This window comes from Mesoplodon densirostris, chromosome 1 (genome assembly GCF_025265405.1).
Source record: "Mesoplodon densirostris isolate mMesDen1 chromosome 1, mMesDen1 primary haplotype, whole genome shotgun sequence".
In the NCBI taxonomy this organism is placed as follows: Eukaryota; Metazoa; Chordata; class Mammalia; order Artiodactyla; family Ziphiidae; genus Mesoplodon; species Mesoplodon densirostris.
Genome location: NC_082661.1, coordinates 209,429,490 through 209,441,481, shown reverse-complemented (window position 1 = coordinate 209,441,481; position 11,992 = coordinate 209,429,490).

Below are 11,992 nucleotides of genomic sequence, written 5' to 3'. Positions count from 1 at the left end.
AGCTCATGACTAGCGCTTCCTCACTAAAGAGTCTCATCGGCGTTCCTCATTGATATCATCAGAAAAGAGTATCACTACACACAATTCTATTATAAATAAATTACTTACCGCCAGCTAACAAGGATGTGAAAACAGCTTGCTAAGGCAACAAAGATCAAGATGAATGAAGAACAGAATTTGACCCCCAGACCACTGTAGCTTTATGAGAGAACCATCTGCTGCAGAGTTTCTGGGCGATGAACCTCCAAGCTGAATATCATGACAGTAGCTCAAAGTATCTTTAGAAACCAAGTCAGAGGTCACACGTCAAATGCCTTAGGTGCTAGACAGATAACCCAGTGATGATGTGGAACAAGCGTAAGAATTTGTTTTGTTTCTGTGAAATACTCACTCCTCTTAGTAGCTTTCATTTTCCAACTTTCAAGAGAGACTGTTGTGTAAGAAAGACTTCACTTTTCTCTTAGCTCTGTTCTAGGAAGAACAAGCACACAAACAGCTTGACAGTGGTGCCTGGAACTCCAGGCGTGGGATAAGCCCAGAATTCCAGCCTGGAATAAGGGTTATGGTGATCTGGACTGAACATTCCCACCTAAGGGGGAGCCACTTCCCAGCCCTCACCCTTTGCTAGCTCGAAGGAATGTGGATTCAGCCTTACTAGATTTTCAACTTTTCTTCAAAAAGTTGAAAATCTGGATTTTTCGGTGCAGTCTTCTCTCTCTCTCTCTCTCTCTTTTTTTTTTTTTTTTTTTTTTGCGGTACGTGGGCCTCTCACTGTTGTGGCCTCTCCCGTTGCGGAGCACAGGCTCCCGACGCGCAGGCTCGGCGGCGATGGCTCATGGGCCCAGCCGCTCCGCGGCATGTGGGATCTACCCAGACCAGGGCACGAACCCGTGTCCCCTGCATCGGCAGGCAGACTCTCAACCACTGCGCCACCAGGGAAACCCCAGTCTTCTCATTTTTAAGGTTTCAACTAACACAAAAAAATTTTTTTATGTGCTAAGTAAGTCTGTGGGCAGAAAGTTGGCCACTGGTTTGCAGCCACTCAGCTGTGCCTTAATTTCTGGGAGAGATGTGTGTCCTAACTTCCTGACCAGAGTCATCAATCATCTACCAGACTTCCCTACTGAGATGTTCACAGTCCTCATAAGTTTGACATACATGTAAAACCAAACCGCAGTCTTCCCTGGCAAACCCTCTCTTCTGCTGTTACTGCATCTGATCCACAGCAGCCCCATCTCCTCAGCTGCTCAGGCTCCAAATCGGCAGTTGCTCTGGACACCTCTACCTTGCCACCCACATGTGGTCAGTAACCACGCTGTTTCTTCTTCTTCTTAAAACTCTGACAACTAGTGCTCATTTCTCCATCCCCACTCATCGGGGCTGCCTCCACCTGGACGTGTGCCACAGCTCCCTGACTTTCTCCACTTGCCCTTCCTCACTCTCCACCAGCATCATCCTTTACCCTGAAATCTGATCATGTAACTTCCGAACTTGAAACCTTTTAATGACTTCTGGTTGCTATTAGGATGGAGTCCAAAGTTTAACCTGGTTTGTAGGGCCTCCAAGATCCGAACACCATTCAATCCTTCACTTGACAAATATTTACTGAGTGCCTGGCAGGCACATTTTGAGCTCTAATGCACAGTAATGAACAGAACACACCAACATCTCCACCTTCAGGACTACTTTCTGGGCATGACTCAGAAAGCATGGTTTCTCATGCATGTGCAGCTCTACTGGATTTACTGTTAGTTCTTCCACTTATACCTAGGACCTATCATGTCCCAGGTAGTGTTCTAGGTACTGAGGGGACAAGGGCTGTGCGGGCACAGCTCCTGTGGTCTTTGTCCCAGTGCTATCATTCATAATTGGGACAGGAAAAAAGAAATATCCCCACGGCTAACATTTCTACCACGATCAGTGGTCCAGTCTTCGAACTCTTTTCTATTTTTTTTTTTTTAGTAATGTTGAAAATGCAAGTATGAGTGAGTCATGTGAGTTTTACTTTGGTTTTTGAAATATAGTCCCCTAATATCAATAATGAATAATAATGAAAAAATCAAATTGTTCAGATTTGCAATATGGCCTCAAGTCCCCAGAGGGTGGTGTTTCACCTGCTGGATGAATAAAACTTTAAATCCACGAGAGCCCCCTGTTAGGGTAGCCTCAGAGCATCACTGTGACAGAGCTGTTGTCACTCACTCAGTCTCCCCTAGAACATGCCTCAAACTTCTTTCAGCTCCATGATCTGCACACAAACTTCTTGCCTCCCCCTGTATGCGGTCAGCCCTTTCTCTCCATTCTGAGTGAGCTTCTTTGGCACGTTTGCTGTAGGCCTAACGTTGGAAAGACAGTGTCAGGTGCTAGGACAGTCCTGGCGATCACGAGCATCGATGTAGAGAAGGAAGCAGACAAGGAATGAGACCCAGACTCTAAGGAATGCGGAGAAAGGAGGAAAGCTGAGGAGATGAGGACATGTGTATTTGACTGATCCTCAAAAATGGGTAGATTTCACCAGGCAGAAAAGAAGATAAAGACAGTACCAGTCCGGTGGAATATTCAGAGTAACTTGAGGGGTGTGAAGGTACTTCTTATGTGTTGGGAGGGTCCTGTAAGGGGAGTGACGGTGTGGAAAGGGAAAGGCAGCGAAGATCCAGCCGGGCTGGGGTCAGCTTATGCTACAGAGGGTGGAGAAGGAGGTCGTGACAAGCAGCGGGACAGAAGGCATGTGCGGGGTTCCCAGGTAGACACCGCCAAGCAATTCCAAGTAACCATTGCGTGTCTGCGAGACCAGAGCCACCACAGACCTCCTGGCTGCAGCCTCAGACGTGCCGTTTTCCTTTTGGATCCACAGCATCGCGCCAAGTATGAATCCAGATAGATTAAACCGATTAAACACTGGTCTATAGTTTTCTTTTCCGAAATGTCATGTAAATGGAATCGTACAGTGTGCAACATTTTAAATGCAGCTTTTTTCACTTTAGCACAGTAGTTCTCAACGGAGAACAATTCTGCCTCCCACAGAGGGTATTTGGAATAGTTGAAGACATATTTGGTAGTAAAACCTGGGGGGAGTGGGAGAGGGCTACATGCTCCAGTGGGCAGAGGCCAGGGATGCTGTGAAACGTCCTAGAACACAGGGACCGCACCCACTACAAAGAAGTCTCTGGTCCAAAACATCAGTGGTGCCAAGGCTGGGCAACGCTAACTTAGCGTAATGCATTTATGACTCATTCGTATTGTTGCGTATATCAGTAAGTAGTCCATTGTTTTTTATCGCTGAGCAATATTCCACTGTGTGAGTGTGTTCTAGCCTTTATCCATTTACCTGCCAAAGGACAGTTTGGTTGCTCCCAGTTATGCAATTACGGAAGTTTTTGAGTGAACGAAAGTACTAGGGGTAGGATTGCTTGGTCATATGGTAAGTGGAGGTTTAACTTTATAAGAAACTCTCCACACTGTTTTCCAGAGTGACTGCACCAGCTTAGTTTGCCTTCTCCCCAGCAACATGCAAACATCCAGGTGTTCTGCATCTTTGGCACTGTTTGGTATTTGTACTGTTTGTTTGAATGTAGTCATTTTACTAGGTGTTTAATGGTATCTCATTGTGGCTTTCAGTTTGTCTGTTTTGGTTCATTTTTAGAATTCTATACTCTAATGCACATATTCTGAGATCACAAAAGTAGTATTATGTAAATGAGGTCTTGAATAATCAGCACAAGCTTATTAATGCCTGTGGACCTTCACTCTGTTCTTCCTCACTGTAGAGCTGCTGGTCCTTTGACAGCTTCTATTGTAAGAGAGACCAGTTTTGCAACATTAGGATGTGCTGATCTACCAGGTCTTCTCAGGACATGCCTGGCCCAGGACTTGAGCCAAGGAGGAGGAGAAGGCAGAAGCCATCCTCTTTTTACGTATCACTAAGGGATTATCCATCTGAGTGGACACCTTCCTCAGAGTTCACTGGGAAGGGACAAAGTGAATTCCACAGAAGCAGCCCCTGAGCACAACACAGCAAGACTGCTTTCTTGGATGCAAGTGTTTGTAAAACATTTCCCTCTACTGGCTGGCTGCTGAAAGTGCTCCTAAGAAATCTGAGGAAACAATTCGCTACCTGCTCTCAAAATCTGCTCTTATTCCCACCTCTAACAACTGATTATTAAATGCTTTCTTGCATGTTTTCCTTCTTTTAAAATATCCCTTTGATCAAATATTAAATTTGGGCTTCCCTGGTGGCGCAGTGGGTGAGAGTCCACCTGCCGATGCAGGGGACGCGGGTTCGTGCCCCAGTCCCGGAAGATCCCCCATGCCGCAGAGCGGCTGGGCCCGTGAGCCATGGCCGCTGAGCCTGCGCGTCCGGAGCCTGTGCTCCACAACGGGAGAGGCCACAGCAGTGAGAGGCCGAAGTACCGCAAAAAAAAAAAAAAAAAATTAAATTCATCCCCCTATTTCCCTCAATTAGTTGTGACAGGAGTATTGATGCAAAGAGGATGCCATGATTTCATTTACAACGAACTTGAAATTTGCCCTCAGAAATAAGCATCTGTAGCCCTGAACCATCCCATCAGGCTCCTGGCTTCCAGGTGGAAGGAACAGAGAGGGTGACACCAGTCCTGTAGCGGCCATGCATTCTTAACCTGGGATATGAATCATAAGGGCGCAAGGCTCACGGTGTCCAATGGGAACATAAAAATTGCAGGAAATACCACTATGCTTACAAACAGTGCATCTACAGACTGGCCAGCAATCTCAAGTGGTCTCTTGCTAATAGGGGCTTTCCTCACTTTTATGAAGTGAAGGCAGAGGAGTCCAGTTTGGGATCCACACATTCTGGCATTTTACTCCCAACAATTTGACTGGAAACCTAGGTGCCTGTGGCCTTCGGCACCCGCAGTATCACAATGTGATATTAGTTCAGCACATCCAGTAGTTCAACCACACAGCACGAGTGAACCTGGGGTGACCAAAACACCAACCCAACTCGAATTCCTAGAGAATCAGAAATGAGCACACACTGTCCTCCCTGACCTTCTTTAAGAGCCCACTGTTACCCTAATGCTCACTTCCCTGGGACCAAAAGACATTTAATTTACATTCCAATTTCGGTAATTTATTTTCAAACTTAGGTCATTGCGAACAAGGCTTTAAGGGAGTCAAGAAGCCCTCAGTTGAAAATGATATAGTTGGTGCTCTGGTTTTCCATGGGTACCATCCATTCTCAATACTATTGATATTTTTACATTTTCTCAGGGTGGGAGGCTACTTTTTATTCACAAAAAGCTCAGGGTAAACAGTGGTGGATGGTCTTTGCTCATGGAATTGAGGTGTAAGGGTTCATTTGGCAACTCGCCCTCACAGAGCTAGCTGTGCCCTCAACACAGCTAGGTTGGTGCCCTCAACCTCACAGCTGGTTCTGAATGAATCCCACTTTCCACACGCATGTCTGCGTGCCCCGTGCTGAGTAACAACGCGAACTGCAGTCATGCACCAGACCAAGACCCTGCCTCTTCCCAGCTGGGGCCCTGGGCATGTTGCTCATGGGACTTTCCTGTCCTCATCTCTCGAGCAGAGATGATGATCCATTTTTACAACGTGGTCATGAGTCTCGAACAAGGACTAAACATGTCAAGGGCTTGGCATGAAGTAAGCGCTCAAAATCATGTTCTTTGCTCTATAGATATCAATTCTTGCAAATGTGTTATTTTACAGACAACTCAAATTGTGTACAAAGGGGAATAACCTTGTATCAAGTCAAATTACATGGGTAAAATCTGCACGCTCCGTACTCTGTTTCTGCCTCACTGCTCCTGATGCTGTAAGGATCCTGTCTTTTGGCTACTTGTTGACTGTCATTTGTAAGCCAGGTCTAGAAAAAAAGGTAGGAATTTTCTTAAATGATAAATGTATTGTACTCGGTGCTGTTTGATTAGCGTGAAATAATTGCGGGGTGATTTTCCTTTACAAACAGACATCTTCAAATCCACCCTTCTTGATTGGCAGATCCATGAAACCTACAGAGCAATTTGTTCTAAGATGAGAAATCTGTTCACTTTATGCTCATCTGATTTCATGGTTTTTGAAATTATTCTTTTTCATTTTTATTTTTCAATGACATTTCTTTCAGAGTCCCAGTGGTGCTGAGTGGAAACGCATCCAGTGACCCTTCCTTGCCCAGGCTACGTCTTGCCAGGCTACCTCTTAACAATGCATACCTAGTCACGTCCCCCCACCCCTACCCGCCCAGCTTAAAATCATTAACTGCTGTCCCTTTGCTCCTGGGGTAAAACCAGAGACCCTGAACATGGCCTCTGGTGCTCTGACCTCCTTTGTCCCAGCCACCCTGCCTGACCCTTGGTCATCAAACCATACTAGACGTCCGGGTAGTTCTTTGTGTCCCTTTCCATTGAACGGCCTGCCCATTCAGTGACTCCAGAGAAAGAATGTGGCTCTCTTTCCTCCTCCGCCCTTGCCTTACGCTGAAGTCCGTCAACCTTCAACTTATATGTCATTTGTCCAGAGGTGTTTTCCTGGCTCTCCTCTGTGTAGTCAAATTTACATATTATACGCACTTCGCCCGTTTGTATTTCTTCCTAGCATTTATCATAGCTGTAACAAAATAGGTAGTGGTTAGATATTCACCCAACACTGTGTATGTAAGCTTTATGAGGGCAATTTTATTGATTGAAAGAGTCAACATCCGCCCAAACCAAACATTAGTTTAGTGAACGCAGACCACACTTTCAATCAATATTTGTCAAATGCACCATTGAACGGCATATTCAGTACCACTCCGTCAATGTCTAGTATATAGCAGATGCTCAACAAACGTTTGTTCAATGAATAAATGAACATTTTGATTGTTCAGAAGGAAAAGGGGAGCTACCGCAGTGTGGAGAGAGTTTCAGGGGATTACAGTGAAAGGATCTTCTGCAGGAGAGCCAGAGATCCTATCTGCCTGACCATCAGTTCACAGGGCTTTCTGGGCGGAGACTTCTGCTTACCTGGGAGTTTACAGGTCACTGCACTCGTGTCAGGGCATATGGTCTCTGCCGCCAGAGGGCTGGCTGCGTAACTTCAGGAAGTCACGTGTCTCCATTTCCTACATAAGGAAGGACACAGGGCTCTTCCTGCCTCCCCAGCCAATGTCACAGGTTTATGAGAGTCCGGTGAAAAATGTGAGAGTACTTTGTAAACTCCAAACAGCTCTAGACGTTTGAGTACTGAACTGTGAAAGCATTTATAACATGTTAGGAGGAAAATCGTTAACAGTCAATCAGTTCAGAAGGGTGTAAAGCCCCTCCTCCCAATTCCTCCGTCCAGAGTTACCCACTCTTGCCAGTTTCTGTGTGTTCCTGTCCTTGTCAATATGGTCAATAGACTGATTTATCTGTATATACATACAGATAAACGTATACATATATATATATATATATTTATATATATACTTATAAACACACACGCAAATACCTACGTAAACTTAAAAGTACGAACCAGATCTCATCCCGTTCAGCAGTGTTCCGCTCCACTTACTGCATTGTGGGCTTTTTCAGCGACAGTGCACGTGGAGGTTTCCCAGCCACTACATAGGACTCCCCCTGTGTGCACCTGCTATGATTTGTCTTTTCCATATTGGTGGATGTCTGGCTTGTTTCCATTTTCACCACTGTAAACAGGGCTTCAACAAACATCCTTGTCCAATTTGATTTCTTACCTTCTCTGCTTAAAATGATTGAATAGTTTCCTCTTTTTACACTCTGCACTGATATCTCATGCCACGTGACAGAAGCCTGGTGCTCATTGATGGTATAGCTGTAGAGCCAAAGTTGTCTTTATCATGTTACCTCTAGCTCTGGGGCGGCTTCAGAATTATCTCTGGTGTAGCCTACCTGCTCAGGCAAAGTCGGGCTGTTTACTGCTTGTGACTTTCCACATCTATCTTTTTGCCTTTACCGCTTAAATGGTGGTGCCTTTACCACCCTGCTTAAACACGTTTCCTGAATTCTCTCTTTATGATTTTCCATGTGTTTTTTCTTCCCTCAAGAAACAGCCCCAAATCCACCTCCTCTCAAAAGTCTGTGTAGGCTAATTCCATGACAGTTTTCTGATGCCTTAAATGTTCTTGTTATTTTTTAAAACCAGCATTTATTGACTGTCCATCTCACTGCAGTGGAAATGCATGTGGATATGAGTACCTTGTGAGATTTCTTCAGCTCTTCCTTGTCCATAAACTGCCACATCTAAGTGAACGACGGATAACAAGGTGCCATAGTCTGCCCTTCAGAGCTCTACTGTCAAATTCTATCAGCATCTAAAATTTTGCCTTTGCTTCAGCTAGGTGCATGGGGCTCTCTGTGAGATGGCATGCTATGACCAAAGTGGGATGAAGTGAAAAAGAAAGAGGAGTTTCTTAGCATCAGATCAGTCCCAAAAGATTATGTATTCACTACAATGTGCAGGAATTTTGCCTCAGGAGTATCTGAAAAGCTGGTGGTCAGGGCAGCGAGGTGTCTGATCAACAGTGACGTACACGGGTCCAGCTGTCCAGGGGAGTAACTATGGAGGCCTTTATAGGCTAGGTAAGAGTTGACTGGGCTGGAACCGTGACTGGGCTATAACCACTGCTCTTTGTGATCTGTTTTGATCTGTTCAATGATCCTCTACAGACACAGACAGCTAAATTCTAGAATTCAAAAATGTACTGGGGGGCTTCCTGGTGGCGCAGTGGTTGAGAGTCTGCCTGCCGATGCAGGGGACACGGGTTCGTGCCCCGGTCCAGGAAGATCCCACATGCCGCAGAATAGCTGGGCCCGTGAGCCATGGCCACTGAGCCTGCACGTCCGGAGCCTGTGCTCCGCAATGGGAGAGGCCACAGCAGTGAGAGGCCCGCGTACCGCAAAAAAAAAAAAAAAAAAAAAAAAAAAAAATATATATATATATATATATATATATATACTGGGAACTATTTTTTGGCCAATCAGCAAGTCTTTCCAGATCAGAGGAGGTGTCTTTTCTTGTTTTGAAGAAAGGTCATCTCTGCTACGGATCTCCAAAACAAAAAACCACAATGAGAATAAAATCAGAATAGCTTATACGTCACTATAGAAAAGAGTCTTACTTCAACATAATTCTGCTTCTGTGGAGCAAATAGACAGCATGTATAGGAGATATGCCAAAAGAGTATTCTATTAACAACAGCAAAGCATCAACTTAGCAGACAGCGGTCTCCCTAACTGCAGCAGGCTGGTAGTTACAGAGTCATGAACAGTTTCACCCTACAGACAGCTGATTACAGACACAAACCAAACAACAGTCAGAACAACAACAGCATAATAATAAAATAATGAAAGCAGCAGCTATGATTTCATTCTTAAAATAAGGAGGTAGTGCTTGTTTTAAATGTTTCATCATATTTTAATTTTCACAACAGCCTTGTGTGGGCAATTACTATTATATAGATAAAGTGAGCCTTGGAGCATTTATGCAGTTTGCTCAAGTCACACAGAGAAAGTAGCAGGGACAGGAGTCCAACCATTCCTCTCTAACAAGTAGATTCTAACCACTGTTTTCTACTGACCCTCCATCCAGTCTCTTCGGATGTAAGGGTGGGAAGGATCCTTCATAGGGCTTTTTGCTCACACTGACACAGCTGGATAACAGCAGCTGAAACATGTGAAGGACTTCTTAACAAGGTTTTTGGATCTTACTAAAGGGTTTCAACATAATTTAAAATTTTTCTTAATGAGGAGGGTGGCTCACCAGCCTTGGGCTTAATTTCTTTCTCTCAAGCTCCCTGTATCATGGGTGGAGTCACCAAGGCTCTCACCTGGCAGCTCCCACAGGGTCTGGCATGGGGAGGGAGTAGTGGGGGGGTTGGAAGCCCCTGTTTGTCAGGAGGCTGGACACACCTTTGATGAAGGATCATTACCTACCCAGATTATCCTTAACATTCCCTGATGGGTCACTTACATTTTATCACTTCCTATTGGTCATTAGAGCAGACAGCTTTCAAAGACAGGGCCTGGTGCAGGTGGACAATATAATCCGGGCAGGAAATAGCTGCATCACGCCGTGCTCTTCTCTAAAGGTATCAGGAGGTCGTCACACTTAGCTCTTCTAAACTTATGCTCCAGCTTCACAGTGTTCAATTTGAAAACTAAGGGGTGATAAAATGGGTGGAAAATGATTCTTCATAATTCAAGGAAATAAAAGGAAGCAGTTGTCTGGATGATACAAAACGTGGAAATCCACAAATCCTTCATACCTGACTCTGGCATGCATTAATAATTTCTTCTATCCAGCAGGCATACCCTTCCTAGCTATGTTTTATTTGACTGAGGTTAAAATGTATTTTCCATTCATGGATATATCAAACCTGAACATTACAGAAGGATGATCCAATGTACGTCAAGCACACGGAGAGCCTTTCTCTATTGAGTTGTGTTTTCTCAGGTCGTTTGTGCTGCCTTATCACTGAGTTTTCAAGAAGGAGGTTTATAAATATTTCACAGGCTGTCTCTGTCCACAAACCAGCTTCATCATGGCAGTTCTGTTGATTCACCAGTTCATGGGACAGGACCCTGCTCACAAACAACATTCCAAGTGGTATTCTTTTGGGATTTTAGATAGAGTACCATAGAAATATCTACCTCATCAGTTTAGGATGAGGATTAACTGATGACTATACATAAAATAATATGAGCTATTAGTAGCGGCAGTAGGAAAAGCTAGAGAATGAGTCAGAAAGATGATGTATTCTGCTAATACTATTTGGTACTCAAGTTGAGCCTGTCTAAAGAAATCAGCTGTAGGTATTTATTAATTCATTCAGTCATGAATTATTGAGAACCACCTATGTCCCAGGCAGTGTTGTAAGTGCTGGAATGAAGCAGTGACTAAGACAGACCCAATCTCTGCCTTATGGATCCGATATTCCAAGGGACACACAAAGTGGCTTTTCTTACTCTCTTTAAAACATGCTTTTGGTGGTTTACTATCTTATCTTTTTTTCTATGAAAAATCCATACAGAGATAAAGAATGTTATTTTGATGTGAACAAGAATTACTATTTTTTACTTTTCTCTACCTATTTCATCTCTCCTGTAAGTCTCTAAAGTTTAAGGGCAAGACTGGGGATTGGTTAATTTTTTATTCTCATTCCATGCCTAGTAGTGTCTTTTTGTAGATAACATGAAATAAAAATATTTTTTCTGAATAGCCAACCAATCTCATAACAAATTACGCAAATCTCTCTCATTATTTTGTAGTTACGTTTCCTATACTCACAAACATAATGAATTTTTCCAGGCACCACAGGCTTGGTTTACTGGTTTTCACCTTTTAGACACTGAAATCTCTCCTCAGAGGATCAGAACTAGCTCTGAGTTTTAATCTACTTATGCTGGGTGTCACAGAAGGGGAAAGGATGGGCATGTGGCTTTACTCCCTGCAGGGCAAAGCCTGCCTCACATATAAACGAGAGCGGATTCATCTTGCTTGGCCACGTGATCCAGGGACTGGGGAACAGTTCTCAGGGCCAGGCTAGGGAGATACAAGGTGATAAAGATAAGTGCCATATTAATGATATATAAAAGATATGTTATGAAATTCCCCAGGAAGAGAGCACATTTGGAGTTACCGTGAATACAGAAGAAAGGAAATGAATTTAGGTTTGAAGAATAAGATTCTGGTAGAAGAGAAGGAGGAGGACACTATTAGTAGGTAAGTGGAAACCTCCCACTTGGAAGAATACCAAGAGCCTTGGGAATTTTTACTTTATTCTCTAGGCAATGGTAAGTTAGCAAAGGTTTCTGCCTGGGAGATTGACATATAGCTTGTGAAAATGGTCTTCCCTGCTAAACTTGATGCTATTGCATGAATTTAGAATTGAGAAATGATTAGAATTTAATGGAATATGATAGTACTTAATTGGAATTTAATAGGTCACATAGTCTATTAGGTGGATCGCCATCAGCATTAAAAAAAAGAAAAATAG